Below are 25,570 nucleotides of genomic sequence, written 5' to 3' on the forward strand. Positions count from 1 at the left end.
GCGCATAATGTATGGTGAGATACTGTATTGAAGGTGGGTGAAAGATTGTGTAGGATGGTTGCTGCATTGCACATTGCACACTGATTGTATTTGCATATCCTAAACGGCCGTTATGTGACTAATCACAATTAGGAAATCCTTTTTATATTGTGTTAGCGATTCACTATGTGGTAAAACCAATTTGCAATTTCCAATTTTGAAAAGCAAAAAATGTTAATTTCAACTTAAAGAAAAAGCAAAGTGCACCTTTGAAAAAGTCTTTTGTACATATGAACACACCATTTTCCATTTCCAACAACCTAAAATAGTGATTCCAACCGTTAGGCAATGTAAAATGGCTTGGTGCATATGGCACTTTGGCCCTCAACGGTCTCCAGTCCGGTGGCAGTCACTAGTCCACCGGCGGTATCAGGACCCAGCATAACGCCATGGATTTCGTGGGGTTTTCAACCGCCATGAAATCCATAGCGGTATGCACAATCAGTGCCAGGGAATTAGTTCCCTGGCACTGATTGGGGTCTCCCCCACCCCGTTCCCCCTCCCCTGAGTCCACCCCCAACACCCACCACCCCCCTACCACCCACCAAAGGTAATAGGACCCCTTCCCCACCCCCGCCTCTGGCCCCCCGACACCAATAGAACCCCCCAAACACACTCCCCACAACCCCTTCACACACGCTCACACCACTCACACACATACATGTGTACATACATGCACACAGGCACACATACATTCAAGTTACATTTCCCCTACACACATTACACCCCCGCATACACACACTCACTCACACAACCTCTCTAAACACTTATACGCACACCCCCATGCACGCACACACCACACAACACCCCCCCACTCCCTCCCCTAACGGATGATCACCTTACCTATTTCGGTAATCCTCAGGGAGGGAACGGGATCCATGGGGGCTGCTCCGCCGCCACCACCCCATCACCAGAACACAGCCACGCCGAATACTGAGTCGTATTATGATGGGCGGTGTTCTGATGATGTGGCGGTGACAGAGGAGCAGCCTCCACTACACCGCCGACCGCCAGTATGGCTGCTGGCGGCTCTCCATCCAAAAAAGGGCGGAGGGTCGCCAGCAGTCATAATATGGTTGACGGAAGACTGCCAACACTGGCGGTCTTCGGCCCGGCGGATCCTCAGCAGTCTCTGGAAGAGACCGCCAAGGTTGAAATGAGGGCCTTTGTGTCAAGGAGCAGAGGTTGAAGGCTGAGAAAGCTGAAGAAGTATGCTGAATATATTATGTTATGTTAATGCAAAATGATACATAACAGGGTGCATATGTTTGTTTTCACACTGATGATATGGCATATTTTATTTTGTGCCTGCTCTTCCTGCTATGTTACTATTTGTATTTATTATTTTTAAAGCCCACGATCACTGTAGTTGCTTAAATAGGCAGAGACTCTCAATAATGACCCTTTTTGCTATTTAGTTGGTTTACTCTATAGGGTTAATCCAATAATGTTATTTTGTTACACACATTACATTATACACTATATTAATTGTCATAATTGGGTTCTCTAAGGAAAGGGGATATGTTATCCTGCAGAATCAATAGGCTTTATTGAGGGAGTTATGCAATTGTGGTGCATAGAGGCTAATGTGGTTGTGCTTCGTTCTAGAGTATTGAACTCTAGAGTTAGACATGTACCTAAATAAATCACTATATTATTGTGTGCACGTTGTTTTACTCATGATATTCAGGTAAGTTGGAGTACATAAGTCATTTACTAGAACCTTCACCTTATTCTTCACCCTGCTCCCTAAGCAACGGCAAATTATCTGTCTAATTGAGAGATAACTGTGAGCCTTCTACCCCCAACTTTTTTTTAAATGCCTCACTTTGAAACTGAGACAAAATTAACCTTCCATATGTCAGCAAAAGACATCACTCATAAAATTATAGCGCACTTCAAGCTAGGCCACTAAGAAATCATTGTTGTCCTGACCCTCCATGCCCACAATAACCCAGCAATCCTCTAAATGGAAGCACTGATGGGATGCTCAGTCCTTTCCAAATACTTCACCAGTGTCTGATTATCTTTCATTAGAGCATAATACAACTCTCAGATATAGTTCAACTCAAAGGCAATGCTCAGATTTTCTAGATGCTCCACTGGCACATAATTCACCACGGGCTCTAAATTTGAGTTATTCATCTTGCTTTTCCAATTTTTTTTTCTGACACAGTCATTGTTTTTTTGTTTCTCAGCAGCATTTCTAATGCAACATGTGTCAGTGGTGGAAAGATTACAGCAATGATGCTCCTAGAGGTGTCTCTCTATGCTGGCTATTTAGGAAGAAAGGAAGTCAAAGGTACCCCCTTTTGGAGCCCCTTGGGGTCAGAAAACTTCTTCATATCAACAGTTCATCTCAAGAAGAAGACACAATGAAATGAGCAACAGCATTTGCTTCTTCCATGATGTGTGTCACCTCTCTCAGGCATAGCTGAACGTCTCACATCCAAGGCCTGCCCAGCAGCGCAAGTAGTCTGGCCTTAAAATGGCACCCAGTCTACTGACAGTTAACTTCACAGTCTGACATAGAGATGTCAAACACTTCTATTATTAGAACTATGCCTCCGAGCCTTCCATTTCCATCATGCCATCCCCCAGATGAGCATAATAAGCTAAGACAACAGGAAAGTGAAGCTTGGCTGCAGACAAATATGACCACCTAGAGCAGTGTCTCTCAATTGCTGTGAGCCAAAGGGGAGAATCTTAACAGACTATTACACGTCTATCATGAGGCAATGTCCCCTTGGGGCACACAAGGACTATCCTGTGGCTGTTTTCATGGTGGGGCTGAGGAGCGTGGCAGCCTGCACAATGTCTTCCTTCCTCAGCAGCTGCAAATCACCCTGCCATCGTAGGTGCTCTCCCAGAATTTCACAGGCATACTGCATTGGCTTCCACCCACCATGCCCATGAATCCCCCTATTACACAGGATCTCTCTGAATCATCCTAGATGGCAAGGGCGCCTAACAAAAGTGGCCCATACTCATTTACTGTGGCATCTCTGTAACTGGCTCAGCTCCACCTACAGTAGATCAGAGGCCTGCTTTCTCCTGCCCACTAAGGTCTGAAGCAACCACAGGACCTTGCAGAATAAAAGCTCGGCCTGGCTCAGCCATCATACCATGGCAACCCCTCTTGACATAGGAGAATGCCTCCTGACGAGGCCTTCCACTCACTGGCTCACCTGTATGGAGGACGGCCCCCCATCACTGTCCACACCATGGCTGGCCATGCTCCTCTGCAATGTCATCAGACTCAGTACGGAGCATGCACTGCCTAGAGGGACTGTTTTCTCTTGTGGACACTTTGAGGCAATTGCCCACCTCCACCTGTGCCTACTTTGCTCTACCCCCATATCATACAGAATCCCTACCTAGGAGGTTTCCCATTGGGGATTCCTGGCTTAAAATCTTGCATCCCCCATCTGACTTCAACAGACTAGAGCCCCAACTGCTCATAGGAGACCATGCCTCACTACGTGTCCATCACCAGGGCCAGTTTAATCCTATCTGGCTACCCCTGACTTTCTGGCTGCCCAGGGTACATTGTCGGGGGCTGCACACATTTTGGCCCCCCTCACGATGTACTCATGATTTTGATGCTTAACCATGGACCCAAGGCCCTGACAGAGCCATTTCCTCATTGCACATCAGATCCATCCTACCAACCTAGGTGGGTTAGTCCTGAGCCCAGTCACTGCAGCCATGACATCCAGAGATTCACCCCAACCACTTCTTTGGACTGGTCTTTTTTACCCACAGTCACTTCACTTGCAAACTGGGTAGGCAGCACAACAACTGATCTTCACCAAAATGGTGACCCAACACTAATTTGTTATGCCACCTCCGGCAGGATATCTGGGTGACACGCTGCACCTCATCATCACAGTGAGCCACAGTGTACATTCTATTGACACTCAAATTACGGCCCTCAATGTGAATTCAAAGTCCATCAGAGCAAAATTGGGGCATTCTAGGGTCAACTACATGGATTGACTTTAAAAATCACCACACTGGAGTCCAGGCAGCACAGCTTAAACCATGGGAGTCGGTACACTGACATCTGTCAAACAAAGTCAAAGATCTGGAGAGCAGGAGTTGAAGGGACAGCATCCACTTTTCTGGATCCCGGAGGTTGTTTGTTAGAAATGGGGTTTCTGGTTGACTAGGTTAGGCACCAAAGCCAGGCTAAGAAAACCCCTGCTCACCCCCTTGGTAGCTTGGCGCAAGCAGTCAGGCTTATCTAGAGACAATGTTTAAAGCGTCTGTGCAACACACTCACACCAGCGACACAATAAATACAGAACAAAAGAAACTCTACAACAAACTATATAAAAATAAACTGTATTGCATAGGACATTAGACCAAAAACAACTTAAACCAGTAATATCCTGCTATGCAAACAGTTGACAGATTATCATCATTACCAATGTACAATAAAGAGAAATAAAGACAATAATTTCCATCTTGCACATCAGGATAAAAACATCACCAATGAAACATTGCTGCTCATATTATTCAGCCCCTTCAACCATATTCAGTACTCCTGCTGGCAGAAGCACGACATACATCCATGTTGGAAATCAGAAAAAATGGCCTGGGAATCATTTCACCGATTCTCCCCCACACTTGGACTCAGTGCATGAATACAGCACACCTGGACTTATATTATACGACGTGAGGTAATCCCTTGGACTCACATGTCAATCGCAGGAGCTCCTGTACCCCTACTACCTTAGGACAGTACTTGTCAGTCATGCTAGCAAGATCGGGGACCTCCGTCGAGGGTGGCCACCCTGTTCGGCTAGCTTCAAACTCAATACCCCCAAAACAGATGTGCAACGGGGAGAAGGGAACATGTGGCTTGCCTAACAGCGGGAAAATCTCTCTGGGTCCCCCGCATAGCGCTCACCAAACCAACAGGCAGCTGCCCACATCTACGTGGGACAGCTACCGAATTTGGTGGTTTCCTGGCCAGCCGTCTCCAACTGGAGGCACGTCCAGAGGCCTCCAGGGCTTCACAGGCCACTTTCTTCCTCTCTAGACCTGAGGAGCCCATGATACCTCCTCACTGGCTCCTTGGCTCAGGCTCCTTTGTTATCTGGGGCTGCGGCAGTGAATCCAGGGGAGAAGGAGTGCCATCCTGATCCATGTCTCCACACTAGAGTTTAACAGCTGGATTGAGGGCCCGCTGGCTGGAGCACTCCTCATCCATGCTCAGGAGGCCAATGTGGCACAGTCCCTGACACCACAGAGAGTAGAGATTGCAGGAGGTAGGGGTCACCACACGCTTAGTGGAATTATACGGGGCCTCCGGCAGCACCCACCTCACACCTGTGACAATAAAGGCAAAAAGTGATCTTCCTGCACTGAGCAGACGAAAACGAAGGAGCAGAAAACATTGCTCCCCCTATACTGGACTCCTTGGGAGGCACCTGGGGGGCACAAAGGGGTCAGGCAGTCCACCACAATGTAGCAGGTGGCTATTTGGTGGTTCCTCTGGCAGTCCCACAAACCCGGGCAGTCCAGAGTCAGGAAGCAGGCTGGCAGGAGGGCAACATACAGAAAAGCAGTCCAGATGAATCCTTTGGGCCACCCAGCAGACCTTCTGTCAGAAGTCCATTCTCAGTTCCAAAAGTGCTCTGAAACAGGGGACAGAGCCCTTCTACTTATACTCAAAAATGCCTTTGTTGAGGGGGTAACTTCATAAGAGCCCTATCAAGTGAAGCATAACACCCTTTCAACTTAGCCCTGTCTCCACACATCAGTAAGCGGTAATCAGTCCATTGTGTGAAGGCAGGACACAGCCTATTAACATGTAAGGTGTGAACGACCTTCCCTGTCCCCAGCCTATGAAGACTATCAGTATGCAGACGCCTCCTCCTGTGTGATGGCTGTCTGGAAAGTATGCACCAACTGGAGCTGTCACTCTGCCCCAGACATAGATTGGAGTCAGGCTGCAAAGCACTAGAATTATAAGCACAGAGAAATATCCTCTTTCTAAAAGTATCATTTCCAAAATAGTAATATCAAATCCACCTACACCAGTAAGCAGGATTTCTCACTACCATTCCAGACATACTAAACATGAACATATTGCTCCTTATATATCAGAGGATACAACTTAGATATTTTTAAGGGCATTTCCACTGCAATCCTATGAGAGGAGCAGCACTCACAGTAAGGAGAAACTAAATAGGCTATTTGTCACTACTAGGACACGTAGTACAATAAGACATATGTCCTACCTTTTACATACACAGCACCATGCCCATAGGGCTATCTAGGGCCTACCATAGGGGATACTTGGGTGTAGCAAAAAGGGGGGGGGGGTTGGGCCATGGCAAGTAGTTTGACTTGCCAAGTCAGTGTGGCAGTAAATTGTGATCATAGACCCTGCAGTGGCAGGCCTGAGACAGGTTTGAAAGGCTACTTCTGTGGGTGGCACAACCTGTGCTGCAGGCCCACTAGAAGCATTCGAGTTACAGGCCATGAGTATATGATATACCACTTTACAAGCGACTTACAGGTAAATTAAATAAGCCAAACAGGTGTACATCAATTATACCAAGTTGTAGGGGAGAGAGCACATGCACTTTGCACTGATTAGCAGCGACAACGTGCCCAGAGGTCTAAAGCCAACAAAAGGGGTCAGAAAAATAGGAGGAGAAAGGCAAACAGTTTGGGGATATACCTACTGAAAGGGCCATTTCCAACAGGGTTGAACACAAATGCTGGGAGCTTCCAAGGCAACCTGCTCCTTCGTCCTTCGTCCTTTGGGCTTGACCTTCACCCCACCCTCGGAGATCAACGGGCCCACAGCTTCCAATCGAGCAGGCCTGCCACCAAAAACAAACTGTACTTTCTGAAGCACACCCAGGTCATACAAATCATTGGTCGCTGCGCATACTCATAAACCATTTGACTATAAGTACCACAAAAGCCACATCTTAGTGGACTGCTCCACAGAAACAAATGATAAGAGGAAGGTCTTCCTATCTCCCCGACCCCAGCTGGGTTAAAGGGTCATCAAATATGGTCTTTTCGAACCAGCTCACATGTGGATCATGTTAGATAGCAAGTCCAGATACTTTCTTGACACGGAGGCCCTACACTCTTTTTTGGGCACTTTCCAGGACTACACCATCAACAGTACACTGCTCCCCCTCTCACTGGGGATCCTCCACCTCCCAAGGAAAGTGGAAAACAGCATAGCATGGGAATACCACAGGATGGGTGCTTTCAATCCAAAAGCAGCAAAGACAGAGCAACCAGGGTAGTGGTGGAACTTATGCAGGCGGCAGGACAAGACACGTGCTGCTCGCTGCTGAAAACAGCTGGGACTGCTGACCAAACGGAAGAGGGCCCTCAAGCCTCCCTGTGCCACCCTGTCACACCAGATGGGGTATCCCCATCTCCTATCTCAGTGTCCAGCTCTATCTTTGCATGTGCACATGCATTTGCCTCCATGGTTCTACATTCAGTAATACTGTGTGTTACTGTATGCTATACTTTCCATGGTTACAAGCTCTACCCACTCTCATCCACCCAACCTGTTTTAACAATGCTGTCCTCTCTCCCTTGGGTTTACACATTACATCATCGAATGGCCTGGAGCCTATCCTAATCAAAAGCCACCCCATAGCTTCCACCGACCCCTCCTATGACAGCATCACAGATCGCCCCTGTGGTCCACTCTCCGGCACCTGGCTGGGTGCTCAACCTGCCACTCCATGGGGAGCACCACCTTGTGACACTTCGTTGCTCCTTGAACATCATCTCCACTATACGTGTTCCCCCTCCACGAGAAGGAGGTTACTTGCTACCCCCTGCTCTCCCTCCTCCATGGGAATGGCTAGCCACTCTGAACTCTGATAGCCATGAGGTTTCTGCTCCACTGACTACAGTTTTCTCCCCCCACCTATCCTACACCAAGTAGGGACATACTGCATTTCTTCCCACCACCTCCACCCTCCTATTCTACTATCTGTTGGGACTAGCCAACCTAATCAAATGCTCCCCCCTTTTATTTTAACTCCCCCCACTAAATACATCTTCCCACCCCTCACCCACCATTGCAGGTCATTTGACCTCATGTGCACCCTCGCTGCACCATCCTCCCTCCCCTGCCCACCCAGGCCTGGCAATGACTGTTCTTTCGCGGGACGTCCATGACCTCACCCCCTACATCAAACACAAAAAAATGCCTCACCAACTTGAATACCAAGAATGTCAATACAGCCCTTCCACAGGAGTCACACTCAAATGCCCTGATGTCAACAAACTCAAACAGGACTGGGTAGGTAAGGTCATTCACAGCAGACACACACATTGCCTCACTACTAATGACACACCTGTACCATAGAACTACACTGCTGTGTAAATAGCTTCCTTGCACCATCCTCAAAACAAGGACTGACTATGAGGGCACATACGTCTTCGTCCGCCTCCTGATACAGGGCAAAGTCATGTGTGTGGGTTCAGTTTAGGCCCCGGTTAGGACAAAAGTGCCTTTCCTCTGCCACCTTATCGCATCGTAACAGAACTGGGCTCTGCAACAGCTTGCCTCGGGGAAGACAGATACCTGGTTCTGGACACTGTGTTGGACCGCACAGGCCCATTAGAAAGAGCCAACAAAGGAGACAAAGTGGTAGTGTGTCAACATCAGGACAGTGCACGCTCTAGGGCCGACGTAAATGCAAAAACCCAGTTCTTATGCAGGGTCATAATTCATGCATTGTGTTTCTATGCAGTATGCTAACGTTTTGCATTTCAGAACTTTTACATTGAAAAGCCATTAATACTGTTTGTAATGTATTGTTCATTTGCAAGGCTTTGCTGCAGGCTTACAGGGTGTGGTCCCTATTCTATGACTTTCTAGAAGCCTGTCCTGCAGCATGGCTGGGTGGGGCACGTGGGCGGGGATTGGCTCTATTTAAGGGAGCCAGACCAGCTCCACGTGCTCACTATTCAGAGGTCCTGGTGCAGAGCAGCAGCATTTTCCTGAGCTCCAATTCCGGAGGCCTACCTAGGCATTTCCAGGCCTGCCCTCATTTCCTTGGTAATCCTCAAGCAGGGTGGTAAGGCATAGGTCGGGTTAGGCCCCCAACTCAATTTTCAGTGACATTCGAGTTTTGGGCCTAATTCTGAAATCGCATGTGCAATTGTTTTTCCTGGCATTTAACCTTGGCTTTCAGGTCGGCAGTGTACGTGATAATTTCATGGCATTTGCATTGTGATTTTCGAATTGGCAACAGTGTGCGCGATTCATTCCTGGCATTAAACTCTTGACATTCAGGTCGGCAGTGCGCGCGATTATTTCATGGCATTTGTATTGTGATGTTCGAATTGGCAACAGTGTGCGCGATTAATTCCTGGCATTAAACTCTTGGCATTCAGGTCGGCAGTGTGCATGATCATTTCATGGCATTTGCATCATGATGTTCGAATCGGCAACAGTGTGCGGGATTCATTTCTGGCATTAAACTCTTGCCATTCAGGTCGGCAGTGTGCGCGGACATTTCATGGCATTTGCATCATGATGTTCGAATCGGCAACAGTGTGTGCGATTCATTCCTGGCATTAAGCTCTTGGCATTCAGATGGGCAGGTTGCGCAATCATTTCCTGGCATTTGCATCATTATGTTTGACTCGGCAACAGGGTGCATGATTCATTCCAGACATTAAAACTCTTGGCATTCAGATCAGCCGTGTGTGCGATCATTTCATGACATTTGCATCTTGATGTTCGAATCAGCAACAGTGTGCGCGATTCATTCCTGACATTGAAACCCTGCCATTCAGATCGGCAGGTTGCGCAATCATTTCATGGCTTTTGAATATTGACGCTTGAATCGGCAACAGTGTGCAGGTTTCATTACTGGCATTTAACTCTTGAAGTACAGATCGGCAGAGTGTGCGATCATTTCTAGATCTTGAAATCTTTGATGTACAGTTTGATTATTAATGTGCATAATAATTCCTGAACAATTAAAACTTAAGACTCTTAGACAGAGTGTGATGCTGTAGTGTTATTTATGATTCTAGTACAGTACATTCATGAAGGAAAAAACATGTGTTCTTTGATCTTTGTTATAATGCAGTGACTATTCTAAGAACCAAATAGAGAGTGTTTAATATTCAAAGTATGAGATGTTAACTCTGGAATGCTCATATGACAGTTTGCATAATCCTTCTTGATTTCCAGGTACCCAGATTTCTGAGGCCTAGTTCTAGTGAAACTCTAGGCCATTCAAGTTCTCAGTATAAGGTCTCCTTCCCTGCTGTTCCCAACCCAAAACCCATTCCCCCACTTGGCATTCTTTCACTCTGTGATATAATATCTAGTGGAGTTTGGAGCTGCCAAGAGGTGGACATGTTGGGAACATGCGCAAGCCCCGAGGATCTGGTCTCCCTGACATAGTGTAGGATGTATAATCAGACCACTGATTAGTCAACATCTGTAGTTCTCAACCCAACTGAGAAGACATAAATCTTCCTCTACTCTGTCCATGGTACCCAGTCCAGTCTCAATTACTTCCTCATCTCTTAATCCCTCACTTCAACTCCAAACATCCCATTACTTTAATGTTAGAAATTGGGTCTTTGGTTGACAGTCAGGTTAACCCCTGTTCAAGCAAGGACCATCACTCTAGTCATGGTAGTCACCCTCTGCTAACCCCTCCCTACCCCTTGGTAGTTTGGCAGAGCAGTAGGCTTAACTTCAGAGTGCTAGGTGTAAAGTATTTGTACCAACACGCACAGTAACTTAATGAAAACACTACAAAATGACACAACACCAGTTTAGAAAAATAGGAAATATTTATCTAAACAAAACAAGACCAAAATGACAAATATCCGGCATACACAAGTCAAGTTATGAATTTTTTAAAGATTAAACAAAAAAATAGTGCTTAGAAACATAAAATGCTTCGATGAGGTGTTAGCAGGGCATTGTGATGGACTCGTTCCCAACAAGCCTACACAAGCGGCGCCGGACACGGAGTCACGTAGACCTCCAAGTACAGTACCTTTGGTGAAGAGTGAAAACAAGCCGATGCGCGAAGTCGGGGATCACGGCGTCTGTGCAAAATGTTGAATCCGTGCACTTCGAGGGGCGTCGGTCACGACGTGGTGCGGTGACTTCCACGGAGTTGCGGACTTCAGCAGGGCTGCAGCAGCATTGGGCCTGTGAAGGTCGTCGCGTTCCAGCGAAGATCACAGAGTCGGGTGCAGGTGGCGTCACCGGATTCAGCAGCGGTGTCCGTCCGAAGTCGATTTCCTTGGATTTCCACCAGCTTTCCTTTCAAGGGCCCAGGGACTGGATAGGGCACCACTTGTCAGAGCAGGAGTCTCTCCAGAGACTCCAGGTGCTGGAAGAGAGAAGTCTTTGCTGTTCCTGAGACTTCAAACAACAGGAGGCAAGCTCTAAATCAAGCCCTTGGAGATTTCTTCACAAGATGGAAGGCACACAAAGTCCAGTCTTTGCCTTCTCACTCTGGCAGAAGCAGCAACTGCAGGATAGCTCCACAAAGCACAGTCACAGGCAGGGCAGCACTTCTCAGCTCTTCAGCTCTTCTCCAGGCAGAGGTTCCTCTTGTTTCCAGAAGTGTTCTAAAGTCTGTGGTTGTGGGTGCCCTTCTTATACCCAATTTCTCCTTTGAAGTAGGCCTACTTCAAAGTAAAGTCTCTTTCGAATGTGAAATCCTGCCTTTCCCAGGCCAGGCCCCAGACACTCACCAGGGGGTCGGAGACTGCATTGTGTGAGGACAGGCACAGCCCTTTCAGGTCTAAGTGACCACTCCTCCCTTCCCTCCTAGCACAGATGGCTCATCAGGAAATGCAGACTACATCCCAGCTCATTTTGTGTCACTGTCTAGTGTGAGGTGCAACCAGCCCAACTGTCAAACTGACCGAGACAGGGAATCCACAAACAGGCAGAGTCACAGAAATGGTATAAGCAAGAAAAAGCTCACTTTCTAAAAGTGGCATTTTCAAACACACAATCTCAAAATCAACTTTACTAAAAGATGTATTTTTAAATTGTAAGCTCAGAGACCCCAAACTCCACATGTCCATCCGCTCCCAATGGGAATCTACACTTTAATCAGATTTAAATGTACATCCCATATTAACCTATGAGAGGGACAGCCCTTGCAACAGTGAAAAACGAATTTAGCAATATTTCACTGTCAGGACATATAGAACACATTACTGTGGGGCTGATTCTAACCTTGGCGGACGGCGGAGGCCGTCCGCCAAGGTTCCGCCGTCAGAACACCGCACCGCGGTCGAAAGACCGCAGCGGTGATTCTGAGATTTGCCCTGGGCTGGCGGGCGGCCGCCAAAAGGCCGCCCGCCAGCCCAGGGCAAATCAACCTTCCCACTAGGATGCCGGCTCACAATTGAGCCGGCGGAGTGGGAAGGTGCGACGGGTGCAGTACTGAAATACTTTGTGGGGCCCTCTTACGGGGGCCCCTGCCGTGCCCATGCCAGTGGCATGGGCACGGCAGGGGCCCCCAGGGGCCCCGCGGCACCCCCTACCGCCATCCTGTTCCTGGCGGGCGAACCGCCAGGAACAGGATGGCGGTAGGGGGTGTCAGAATCCCCCATGGCGGCGCAGCAAGCTGCGCCGCCATGGGGGATTCTAAGGGCAGCGGTAAACCGGCGGTGCTCCCGCCGACCCTGGCCCCGGCGGTCTTAGACCGCCGGGGTCAGAATGACCCCCTGTATGTCCTACCTTAACCATACAATGCACCCTGCCCTTGGGGCTACCTAGGGCCTACCTTAGGGGTGTCTGATATGTAAGAAAAAGGAAGGTTCAGGCCTGGCAAGTGGGTACACTTGCCAAGTCGAATTTACAGTTAAAACTGCACACACAGACACTGCAGTGGGAGGTATGAGACATGATTACAGAGTTACTTATGTGGGTGGCACAACCAGTACTGCAGGCCCACTAGTAGCATTTGATTTACAGGCCCTAGCACCTCTAGTGCACTTTACTAGGGACTTACTAATAAATCAAATATGCCAATCATGGATAAACCAATCAACAATACAATTTACACAGAGAGCATATGCACTTTAGCACTGGTTAGCAGTGGTAAAGTGCTCAGAGTTAAAAAGCTAACAGCAACAGGTCCGAAACAAAAGGAGGCAGGAGGCAAAAAGATTGGGGATGACCCTGCATAAACTAAAAAGACCAACATTTACCTATGTCTGACATGGCCCATCCAGATGCCCCGGTGCCTTAACACCTCTTACTACAGAATGCCTTGAGGAAAGTGCTTCCATATCAATACTTACTTAGACAATAATATAAGCTCAGTCATATCTGCACAGATGCTTTGGGCGGCAGTGAAGGCTGCCATCAGGGGCCACTTTGTGCATGAGGCGGTGTTCCGCAACAAACAGAGGTTGGATGGACAAACCTCTCTGTAAACAAAAGTCTGAGACACAACCCAGCTGTACCTATCCCACTGATACCATCAGATCTCAACTGGAGAATAAAAAAATGGATATCAACACCCTCTTCCCCTTGAAGGCAGATTATGCAGTCCACAAACTAAAATACTGTCATTACGAACGGTGAAAAAGCTGGCAGGTTGCTAGAGGCACATCTTCCCCATTGGGAGGCAATATCTGCCATCACTGCCATAAAGAACCAGGCGGGCCACCTTATCACTCATGCCCACTGATAAACCACAGCTTCCTAGGAAAGGTTCACCTACCCCAAATTAAATGATGATGGGCGAGCACTGCTTTTGGGTGAGATCACCAACGATGAGATCACACAAGACATCTCCATTTCACCCTCTAGTAGAACTCCTGAGAAGATGGCTTCCCAGTATAATTTTACAAATGGACAGCATAGATGACTATTTATATGCTGTCTATTAAAAGGTGCACCAAAGCGATGCATTTGGACCAATTTCCAAAAAGGTCCTTATTGCAGTGCTCAACAAAAACAGGAAGGACCAACTATCCTGTAACAGTTATTAGCTCATATCTCTTCTCAATAGAGACATCAAGATCCTGGCCAGCATACTGGTGACCAGAGTTAAAATGTTTATCCCTACATTCATCAAAGTCACACAAGAAGGCTGCTTCCCAGGCCAAACCTCCCGCACCCACCTAGACAGCCCATCTCGTATCTTCTGGATAGCCAGGGACATACCAGAGATGGCGCTGGGCCAGTCCCTCGATGCAAAGATGCTTGATCCCATAGAATAGGGTTATCTTTTGCAACCCTCTTCAAATTTGGCCTGATTACTTCATCAAACGGGTTCACTGACAATACGACACCCCCTTTGCCCAAGTGAACTGAGGGAGGTTTCTGTCAGCTCCCTTCCTGATACAGTTTGGCATGCAACAAGAATGTCCCTCTCTCTGCAACTTCTTCTCCTAGCCCTCAAACTCCCTGCCCACAACTATCCTCCAATCGCCAGACTCTGTGGGCATCCAAATGCCAAGAGCCCACTCCTCTATCCTCCTCAACATTGATGACATCCTATTGAGACAGACTGACCCAGATCCCTTCGGACCATCCTCTGTCTCGTTGAAAAGTTTGCTGAGATAGCAAGGTACAAGGTCAACTGGGACAAAAAAAGCACTACCCATCTCCATGACCCCAATGATAGCTGCCATACAAGACTATTGATTCCGCTGGATGCCATCCTGACTCAAACACCTGGCAGTTTATGTTAACAGAGGCTTAGACAGCACCATAAAAGATAACCTAGAACCCCTATATCACAAACTTGGACTGACTTCACAAAATGGACAATCTCCAACCTATCGCTGCAGAGTGCAGGACAATAAAATACCTCATACATAATTACATCCTTGGAATGCTCCAAAATTAATCTCATTACTACGCTCCATAGACAGAAATATTAGAAGCTTTATCTGGGGCTCCGCTTGACAGTGCGGGACGCGCACAATCATCGGACGGCGGCTGGGGGCGGGACCTTGAGCCCCTTTGAAACTGACTTTGTGCTCCTGCTTCGCGGGACGCGCACAATCATTGGACGGCGGCTGGGGCCGGGAACTTGAGCCCCTTTGAAACTGACTTTGTGCTCCCGCTTTGCGGGACGCGCACAATCATTGGACGGCGGCTGGGGGCGGGACCTTGAGCCCCTTTCATATTGACTTTGCGCTCCCGCTTCGCGGGACGCACACAATCATTGGACTGTGGCTGGGGGCAGGACCTTGAGCCCCTTTGAAATTGACTTTGTGCTCCTGCTTCGCGGGACGCGCGCGGGCGGCGCCAGGGCAAAGCCCGGGCCAAGGGCGGACCCGTCCTTCACCCGTCATCGACAGGAAGAGACTGGGCTGGGCCCCCCCATATACGGCAGTAGCATAAATCATCAAGGAGATCACGAAACTGAGGACTTCTTTATTTGAGGTACTTTTGTTGCCCTTATTATCTGGGGTCCTGTATGTTTATCATCTACAATGGGGAAAAGAAAGATTAGTCCCAAGAACGGGGAAGGTGGGCTGGGCTGCTCCGCCCAACCATCTATTACTAGCTATCTATCCTCTGTGATTTGGGCTATAGAATCTGAATTGGAGCAAGTTGAGGAAAGGATTGGGGTGGTCCATAAATCAGCCCAGTTAATTCCTTTGGAGCCCTCTATCTATATCATCACCAAACCAAATGAAGGGCCACCCCAGCCGGTTTTGCCTATAAATATTACACAGTCTGCCCCTTGAGAAATGCCCATGCAAGATCTAATTATCCCTCCTGTCTCTAGAGATTACCTAGCTTTGGAATGCTCTCAGGCAGATTCCCCCCCAGTGAAGAGAAGACGAGTGGACAAAAAGCCTAAGACTACGAAAAAGGCCTCAGTCCCCAACAAGAGAATTTACTCTTTGCCAGCAATAAGTGCCAGTGATTCGGATGTTTTGGCTGAAACTATCAAACACCCTAGGCCCAAGGATGTTCTTAGTGATTCCACTGTCTTAATAAACTCTATACTTAAACCTTTTTGTGCAACTCTGGACGAGAAACTTATGACCATGATTACTAAGAGGCTTGATTGCTTCTGTAGTAATGTGATTAGTACTCTCTCACAGAATGTTAAATTAGGGTTATTAAGTGCGGGGAATGCATACATACAGAAAGAGGGAAAAAAGACAATCCATTGCCCTTATTGTTACCTAAACAGTATGATATACCCCCGGCCAATTCTTTTGTCACTTCCGGGCAAGATAATACTGTAAACGATCTGCCTCAAGTAATCTCTAATGATGTTCTTCTCCCTGAGCTAAACCGTCCTTTATGAATAAATCTGCAAATCACGCAGAAACTTTGCATTTACCGCCTGACTGTATCCCGTATGTCCTGGTGCTGACAAATGTGCCTCGTTTGGATAATAAGAAAAAAGAAGACACACAGGCTCTTATTAGGAAGTCTGCTCATTGGTTGAAATCCAAATTCAAATCTTACTATTGTTCAAACAGTAAGATCCTTATGGCCCGTAGGGTGAAGAAGGTTGGCCATTTAAGAAATATGGAGGATGGCGAGTGTATTGTAATTAATTTTGCCAATCCCCGGACGGTTGACCATCTATTGGCTAGCTCAAACTACGGTAACAGGTTAGAAAATGGGATACAAATACACCCACTGTCCCATTTTTACGAGCCTTGTTTTCTTTCACACTGTCACCCTGCCGACCCTGGCAATCACAGTTTGGTCCCAGTTAGGCCAAATTCTCAGATTAACGTTTCCACTAGCAATCGATTCCTGGCCCTTAACTCTCTCGTCATAAATTGACTCACGGATTTTGTAAAACCGGGTTTTAAAAAACTGGCTAGATTAGCGGTTGATGATACCCCTGATAAATGCATACAGGACGAAATTGAGACTTTATCCGATATTCTCTCTTCTAAAAATAACATTAAACCGATACCATCCTTAGGACCCAAACCCTTAACTCTGATCAGTTGGAATATTGAGGGGCTCCGCTCTAAAATAAATAATACGGATTGGATTAGCTTTATATCGTCCTTTGACATAATTTGTCTACAGGAGACTTGGGCAAAAGATACATTTTTATTGGATGGGTATACATACTTTTTCCAACCAGCATTATCCTCACAAAAGGGAAGAGCTTGTGGAGGCCTACTAGTTTTTGTATCTCTGCAATTACCTTTACTGAAGGCGTCCTTACTTTGGTCTTCACCATATTTTATGATTGTTTTATTATCCATTAGGGGATGTAAAGGTATCTTGATTTTCAATTTTTATAATAATGTTCCGCGAGGTCTCCTTAAGGAAACCATAGAGGACGTAGCAGATTTTACTGATTCATCTATTGAACTACAGGGTGAAGATTTACTTGTTCTGTGGGTGGGTGACTTCAATACTCCCCTTTGTTTTCAGAAACTCCCAGAATTGTGTGCTATCCCAATGGAAGGTAGAAAGTCATCAACCCATTTCATTCATTCAACTGAAGGAGACGTTTTGAATTCCTTCTTATGTAAGTTTGACTTGGTTCACGTCCTGGAGAAAGTGGGATCCGACACTTTAAGTATTCCCACTTTTACTGGGAATTTGAGGGGGAGTACTATTGATTTTATTCTTATTGGTTCCTCAGATTACCACTTAATATGTGATTTTAAGATCACACCTCACTGTGCAAGTGACCATAACCCTTTATGTATTTAATTAGATTTAAATGTTAATCAGGTATCTAAGGAAGAGGGACTTGAAAGAAATACCACCTTTAATACAAACCACGGCCTACGTCTGAAATGGGACAAAATCAATCCAACGATATTCAATCAGGAAATTATAAGAACTAGGTTTGATTCCATCAACTCTTGTCTATCTCAGCAGTCTGCCCATGATCACATAGTCCAGGAATTTGAATTTTTAAGTAATTATATTTCGCATTCTTTGATGGTGGATCGGCCTTCTTTAGGTCCAGTCGCCCATAGATGGTTTGATTTGGCGCGTTCAACCGGCCATAAAAAACTAAAACGTTCTCTTTAAAAAGTTCCACCTTCGCGCAACTTAATAAAAGTAGCTAGGGCTGAGTATAAGACCGCCCTGGAAAAAATGGAAACAAAAAATAAGATCCAAGGCATGGGAATAGCTATTGACCGTCTCTGATTTAAAGGATACTACCAAATTCTGGAAGGTGGTAAATCACCCATATTTTTTGGATAGTAACATTAAGGTGGGTGAATGTTTTATTACTGAGGAAGTTTGGATGAATCATTTTGGGAGAGTTTTTAATCCGGAAAATGACATCTTGACTATGGAGGATAATACTATCAATCAGATTAATACAGACTCTAGCATAAATGCCCTAGATATCTCTTTCGATTTTCATGAGGTTTTAGGAGCTATTAATCGATCAATGCAAGGAAAGGCTCCCGGCCCTGATGGGGTCCCTTTTGACAATTTTAAATCTCTGCGTAAACTTTGGGGCCACCTAGTCACCAATGTGCTTAGAAGTGTTGTTAAAAGCTCTATACCTTGTTCTTGGAAACTGGCAACTATTATTCCTATATTCAAAAAGGGCAATAGACAAGATCCTACTTGTTACAAACCTATATCTCTTATTGATTCCACGGCCAAAATTTTGGGCAGTGTAATCCTAGCCCGCCTGGAAGATTGGGTGAAAGAGGCACAGATTTTGTATCCAATTAAATTTGGTTTTAGACCCGGCCTTGGCACAGTTGAGCAAGTCTTAAACTTGCATCTTATCCTCAGTAAATATGTAATCGCCAAAAAGGAGTCTATTCACATGGCATTTCTTGACTTAACTAGTGCTTTCGATCTGGTAAATAGGGAGAATGTATGGCAAATTATGGGATCCTTGGGGTGTGATGTGACCCTATTGGAGCTTATAAAGCGCCTACATACAAATCTAATGGTGTCAGTTCAGTTTGGTCCATCTGGTCAGAAATCCTCTCCCATCCCTTCAACCCGGGGAGTAAGACAGGGATGTATTTTAGCCCCTTTTCTTTTCTTGATATATATAAATGGGCTCTATGACTATCTGATAAAACATGGGAAGGACATGCCAAAGATGGGTCGGAAATTACTCCCAGTTTTACTGTACGCTGATGACGCTGTACTAATTGCGCGCACTGCAAATGGTCTACAAGGGCTGTTGGGCCTTTTCTTAAACTTTATGTTGGATCTTGACTTCAAAGTAAATTATGCTAAGACATTTGTTATGACCCGTGGCCCTTGAAAAACCAAGTCCAAACAATTCACTATGGGGGGGCAACATTATTAACAAGGTGAAGAATTTTTGCTATTTAGGTCTGTATTTGAGTTCTTCCATGTTATGGAATACTCACCTCAATTTCAAGACCCAGCAAATGGGAAGGAATACTGAAGCAATCTTCCGTTTTACTCGCAAACTGGGCCACAGACCTCCATCCCAAATTGTCTTGCTTTATAAATCTAAGTGCGTTTCTGCAGCTACTTATGGGGCCGGGGTCTGGTGCTATACTAAAGTATCCACTCTCCAACGTGCTGAGAACAAATTTTTACGTAGGTTATTGATGGTCCCCAAGTGTACAGCAAACATCATCAGCCATGAGGAGGTGGGCCAATGCTTTCTGGAGGACACTTTCTCTATTGCCCCCTTTTTGCTTAGATGTTGGACAAATCCAGTGGCAATTCTTGTGCAGGATTGTATTACTGAATGTTTACAGTTGGACAACTCAAATAGGATTCCTTGGCTCTCATATTTGCATACATCTCTTGATAGGCTGGGGTTTAAGTATATGTTTGAGGAACCACAAAAGTTAACTCCAAATGCAAGGTTTTTATTGAAATCTCGTCACTTTGAGTATACCTCAGACTTAAGGTTCTGTAGTTCTTTGAAACTGAAATCCTTTGATTCCTACATACAAATTGCAACAGCTTTATATATGGAACCTTATTTGACGTGGTTCCCATGTCCAAAAATATATTTCTTCTTAGTGTTATTTAGATTGAATTTGATTCATTTTAGGGTGGCTTTTCCTAATCGGTGTACTTGGCAAAATGATTTACCCCCCTGTCCCTGTGATGCAAGATCAATGCAGAGCACTTCTAATTTTTTCTTGTTCTGCTCTCTTTATGTTATTCCTAGGAATGCTTTTATTCTACCAATGTTACGTAAATTAAGGCCTATCAACTATAAGGAAGCTTTGATATACCTCCAGAAATTGCCTGAAATCGAAATCTGCTACCATGTATTGAATTTTATTAGATCCTCTATTGCCATTAGGAAACGGTATTAATAGTTTTGCTAACTATGTATGATACATTTTATATTTTATATTTTATATGGTGCCCGTGTTAATTATTTGTGATTTTATCTGGAGTGCAGATTTTATTATATTTTTAGAATATTTAAATCTTGGTATTACATCTTGCTGTCCTAAACGATTATTAGCAATTGTCCTGACAAGAATTACTATAATTTTGCACATCTTTGGGGGACATCATAACCACACTTGGAATATTTTCCCCCTATTCTTTGTGATAGAGGAATTTGGTATAAATGATTTCGGGTTGTTTAGGTAATTTATCCATGATATTAGAGTTGTATTTTTAAACTGCTCTCCTATCCTGACGTCAAGTTTTTAAACTATGTGATTATGCATGTACTTTTATGGCAATTGCCAAATAAAGATTTCTTGAATTGACTTGACTTGACTGGCAATGTCCGAACTGATTACTAGATATCTAGATCCAGAGGTTAGAGACTATAAGATGAAAGTATGCTTTTGTAAGATGGTACAGGGATAGCAATGGACCCGTTCAAAACTGGAGAGGGCGGGAGTCCTTCACCACTCACGGTGTTGCTGATGCCACCACTTGGGATGCAACATCACTAATATTATATACAACTGTCAGGACATCCGCTACTTGTGGGGCACAGTGACACACATGCTATGCAGAACCCTACCACTCCCCTCCCCAGCACTCTGACATGTCATAATGCTGCACGACACAGCTGACATCATGTCAATCACACATGATGAACGTTGCATCCTCTACACAGCACTGACCTCAGGAAAACTCTTTATCCTCCACCACTGGTGTTCTCCACACCTGCCCACTCACACCAAATGGTTGATGAGGTGTTCAAAATGGCTTTCTATGAAAAACTGATCTATACTGGAACATACACTTCCCCTTTAGCACTATTTCCTTGGAACTCAAAATATGCTTCAAAATAACCAACCAATTCTATTGGTTTTCCCCTGTAGCTGTACGGTTTGACATCTGGGGCTGTATGGGCAATCTTTCATTTAAAATAACTGTTGTAATCTTTATCAAATATTAATGGTAAATGAGTCCATCTTCATAACCACCTGCATTTCATTCACACTAACAAAATTGAAAGGATGTGTGTTACATCAGCAATACTATTATTATTAATGTCAAAGATCTGTAAGACAATGTCTTCCCCATCCAAATAAACTTCATTCCCTTTTTCGTTCCCTGTAAGATTTGCAACATTTGGCAAAATACCCTTTCTCTCACATCGCCTACAAACTATGGGGGTCATTACAGCATTGGTGGTAAAAGCCGCTTACCGCCGTGCAGAAGACCGCCAATACACCGCGGCGGCAGCGGGAGAACGCCACAGCTATTATGACACACATCACGGAATCCGCCAAAATTCAGACACCCACACAAATCCGCCACACCAAAGGTCAGCGATAAATATGCGGAAACAAATCCTCCACCTCCACGCTAACAGAAACATGCCCATGCTATTACGACCCACGAATCCACGCGCGGTCTTTCAACCACGGTATTCCATTGGCGGTTCACACCGCCGCGCTCAAAATACACACACTTCTCCAAAACACCGCCACATTGGACAATTACAAATACACACACCTGATACACATACAAACACCACTCCCACACATCCAATACAATATAAAACACACACTCACATCACCCACAAACCCCTACGACCACAAATTAGAGACGAAGGCCAGAGAGAGACAACACAGAATAGATAACACCATCACACAGAGGCACACTACACCATCACCCACACAACATCCACGCACAAAACACCACATACCACTACACTCACCACACTCATCAACACATACACCACCCCACACATCACACACACCACCCCATGTCACGCCAAAGACACCCCCGCTTCTCCGAGGAGGAGCTCAGGGTCATGGTGGAGGAAATCATCAGGGTAGAGCCACAGCTATTTGGCTCACAGGTACAGTACACATCCATAGCCAGGAAGATGGAGCTATGGCAAAGAATAGTCGACAGGGTCAACGCTGTGGGACAGCACCCAAGAAATAGGGAGGACATCAGGAAGAGGTGGAATGACCTACGGGGGAAGGTGCGTTCAACGGTTCCAGGCACCACATCGCGGTACAGCGGACTGGCGGCGGACCCCCACCTCCTCCCCCACAACTAACAACATGGGAGGAGCAAGTCTTGTCCATCTTGCATCCCGAGGGCCTCGCAGGAGTCGTTGGAGGAATGGACACTGGTAAGTCTAATCTTCACTATCATATCCCCCACCCTACCTGCATGCTATCACACACCCCCACCCTCACACCCTCCCCTATCACCCTAACTCCTCACTAATCTACTCATAACACCAACCACCCATCCCAACCCCAAGACCTGCATGACACAACTAAGCATGGACACCCATCACTAAAGCATGCCCACTGAACAGACCCACAACACCCCCCAACCATCACCACACAAGCCCCCATGCAGGAAAGCCTGCACTGGGGTTCACGCACACCCAACCATTGCACACCATGAAACACACACATGCAATAATCATGTACTTATACCCCCGCAGGAACCCGAAGGAACGTCACCACACCAGAGGGTCCAGACAACACCACTCCACCCCCAAAAGAGGCCCACAGTGACGACAGCAGCTCTGCCCTACTGGATCTTGATGACCAGCCCGGACCATCGTGGGCCTCAGGGCAGTCGGTTCCCCTCGCCCAGCCACAGCCCAACACCGAACTGCCACCCTCTGGGAACACCAGCACAGCACCCACCCAGCGGGCCCATACCTCCCTACCCAGGACAGGTCAATCAGCGGTGTGTCCACCACTACAGGGCACCCAGGATAACCCACCACCCCAACAACAACAGGGACCTGGGGGCAGTGGTAGTGGGCACATGGTCCAGGGGACGGAGGCACAGGAACACAGGGGAACTGGGAGGGCTGCTGTGCGACAGGGGGCGGACAGGCCAAGGGAACCCACTCTCCACGAGGCCCTATCCTCCATCATGGGAGCATACCACCACTCCCAGGAGACGATGGCAACGGTCCTGGACAAGTTGCAGGAGACCCTGCGTCTGCAGGAGGAGCAGTATTTGGGGTTCAGTGAGGAGCTCAGGACCATCGGCTCTGCCCTGGCCACCATTGTAGGGGTGCTGACGGACATTCAAAAGACCTTGAGGGACACCATGGCACTCCAAGGGGCCCCTGACACTAGCCAGGACGATGAAATGCCCACCACCTCCGCCGGCGCTCGTGGACAGGACGCCCCGCCACAGGACCAACACACCAGCACCCCACCCCCTGCAGACGGACAACCACCACGCAAGCGATCCCTGAGATTCAGGAACAGGACAGAGCAAGATGGCAAGACCCCCGCCAGGAAATAAGACTACCCTGATTGTACCCCCACTGTCCCACTTTGTTACCCTGTCCATACTTTAACTGCCACAGCTCCACTTCCAATGGCCAGATGTGCAATGTACCTGTGAGACTAATAGACTGGACTCTGCCATGGACATTATTCCACCATGACCTCTCCCCATTTCACAATCCCCCTACATTTTTATGCACTTCAATAAACACCCTTGAAACCTTAATAATATTGGAGTCAGTCAATGATTGTGAACTTTGTATTGTCAATTACAGTGTTAAAAAAGGTTACCCATTGGAAGGTCAACATACCAATGTCACACATCACAAGCCTTTCAAGGGTGCAAGCTGTTGACACATAGGTTAACACATTAGTGAAACTGAAATGGAAGGGGACAACTCAGTTAACAAATAGGGAGTGAAATGTAGGTACAGGATAGAGGTAGACATGTGAAATGTAATATTATGTGAAACATGAGATTGTACTCACCTGTGTCTCATTGAAAATATTGCTGTATGACTGACTCCCTGTTGTCGTTTTCATCTTCATCAACTTTCTCCTCATCACTGTCCACAGGCTCCCCAGGCTCCCCCGCTGCAACAACACCGTCATCTGGATCATCCTCCTGCAGAAAAGGCACCTGGCGTCGCAATGCCAAGTTATGGAGCATGGAGCAGGCGATGATGATGTTGCACACCTTCTTCGGTGAGTAGAATAGGGACCCACCTGTCATATGGAGGCACCTGAACCTGGCCTTCAGGAGGCCGAAGGTCCGCTCGATTACCCTCCTAGTCCGCCCATGGGCCTCATTGTAGCGTTCCTCTGCCCTGGTCCTGGGATTCCTTACTGGGGTCAGTAGCCAGGACAGGTTGGGGTAACCAGAGTCCCCCAATAGCCATACACGGTGCCTCTGGAGTTGACCCATCATATCAGGGATGCTGCTATTCCGCAGGATGTAGGCGTCATGCACTGAGCCAGGGAACATTGCATTTACCTGCGAGATGTACTGGTCTGCCAAACAGACCATCTGGACATTCATCGAATGATAACTCTTCCTGTTCCTGTACACCTGCTCATTCCTGCGGGGGGGACCAGAGCTACATGGGTCCCATCAATGGCACCTATGACGTTGGGGATATGTCCGAGGGCATAGAAGTCACCTTTCACTGTAGGCAAATCCACCACCTCAGGGAAAATTATGTATCTCCTTACATGTTTCAGCAGGGCAGACAACACTCTGGACATGACATTGAAAAACATAGGCTGGGACATCCCTGATGCCATGGCCACTGTTGTCTGAAAAGACCCACTTGCAAAGAAATGGAGCACTGACAGCACCTGCACGTCAGGGGGGATTCCAGTGGGATGGCGGATTGGTGACATCAGGTCAGGCTCCAACTGGGTACATAGTTCCCAGATTGTGGCACGGTCAAACCGGTAGGTCACGATGACATGTCGCTCTTCCATTGTCAACAGGTCCACCAGCGGTCGGTACACCGGTGGATTCCGCCATCTTCCAATATGTCCCAACTGATGGTGCCTAAGAAGGACAACAGCGAAAAAACTGTCAGCATTCCTCCAGGTATGTACCCACAGTCATACACAAGACTACACCAGACAATTAACCCATCCGGGTAAGGTTTTGAGTGTAGGCCTCGGTATGTGTGACGCAGTAGTAAATGAAGCCATGTGGGCCCCTGAAATGGCGGCTGCCTGACCTCTAAAATGGGACAATGGAATTGTGGGGTAACTGCGCTGCCGTTGGACACCGTCGCGGTAGGCTGTCGTAGAGCGCGGCGCAATGCTGCATTGGTTAACATTGGACCCTATGGGTCCCAGGAGCCATTGAACAGGTGCACTGGCGGTGATGATGCACACCGCCGCGGACGTCACCGCC

Source organism: Pleurodeles waltl, chromosome 10, assembly GCF_031143425.1.
Source record: "Pleurodeles waltl isolate 20211129_DDA chromosome 10, aPleWal1.hap1.20221129, whole genome shotgun sequence".
Lineage (NCBI taxonomy): Eukaryota > Metazoa > Chordata > Amphibia > Caudata > Salamandridae > Pleurodeles > Pleurodeles waltl.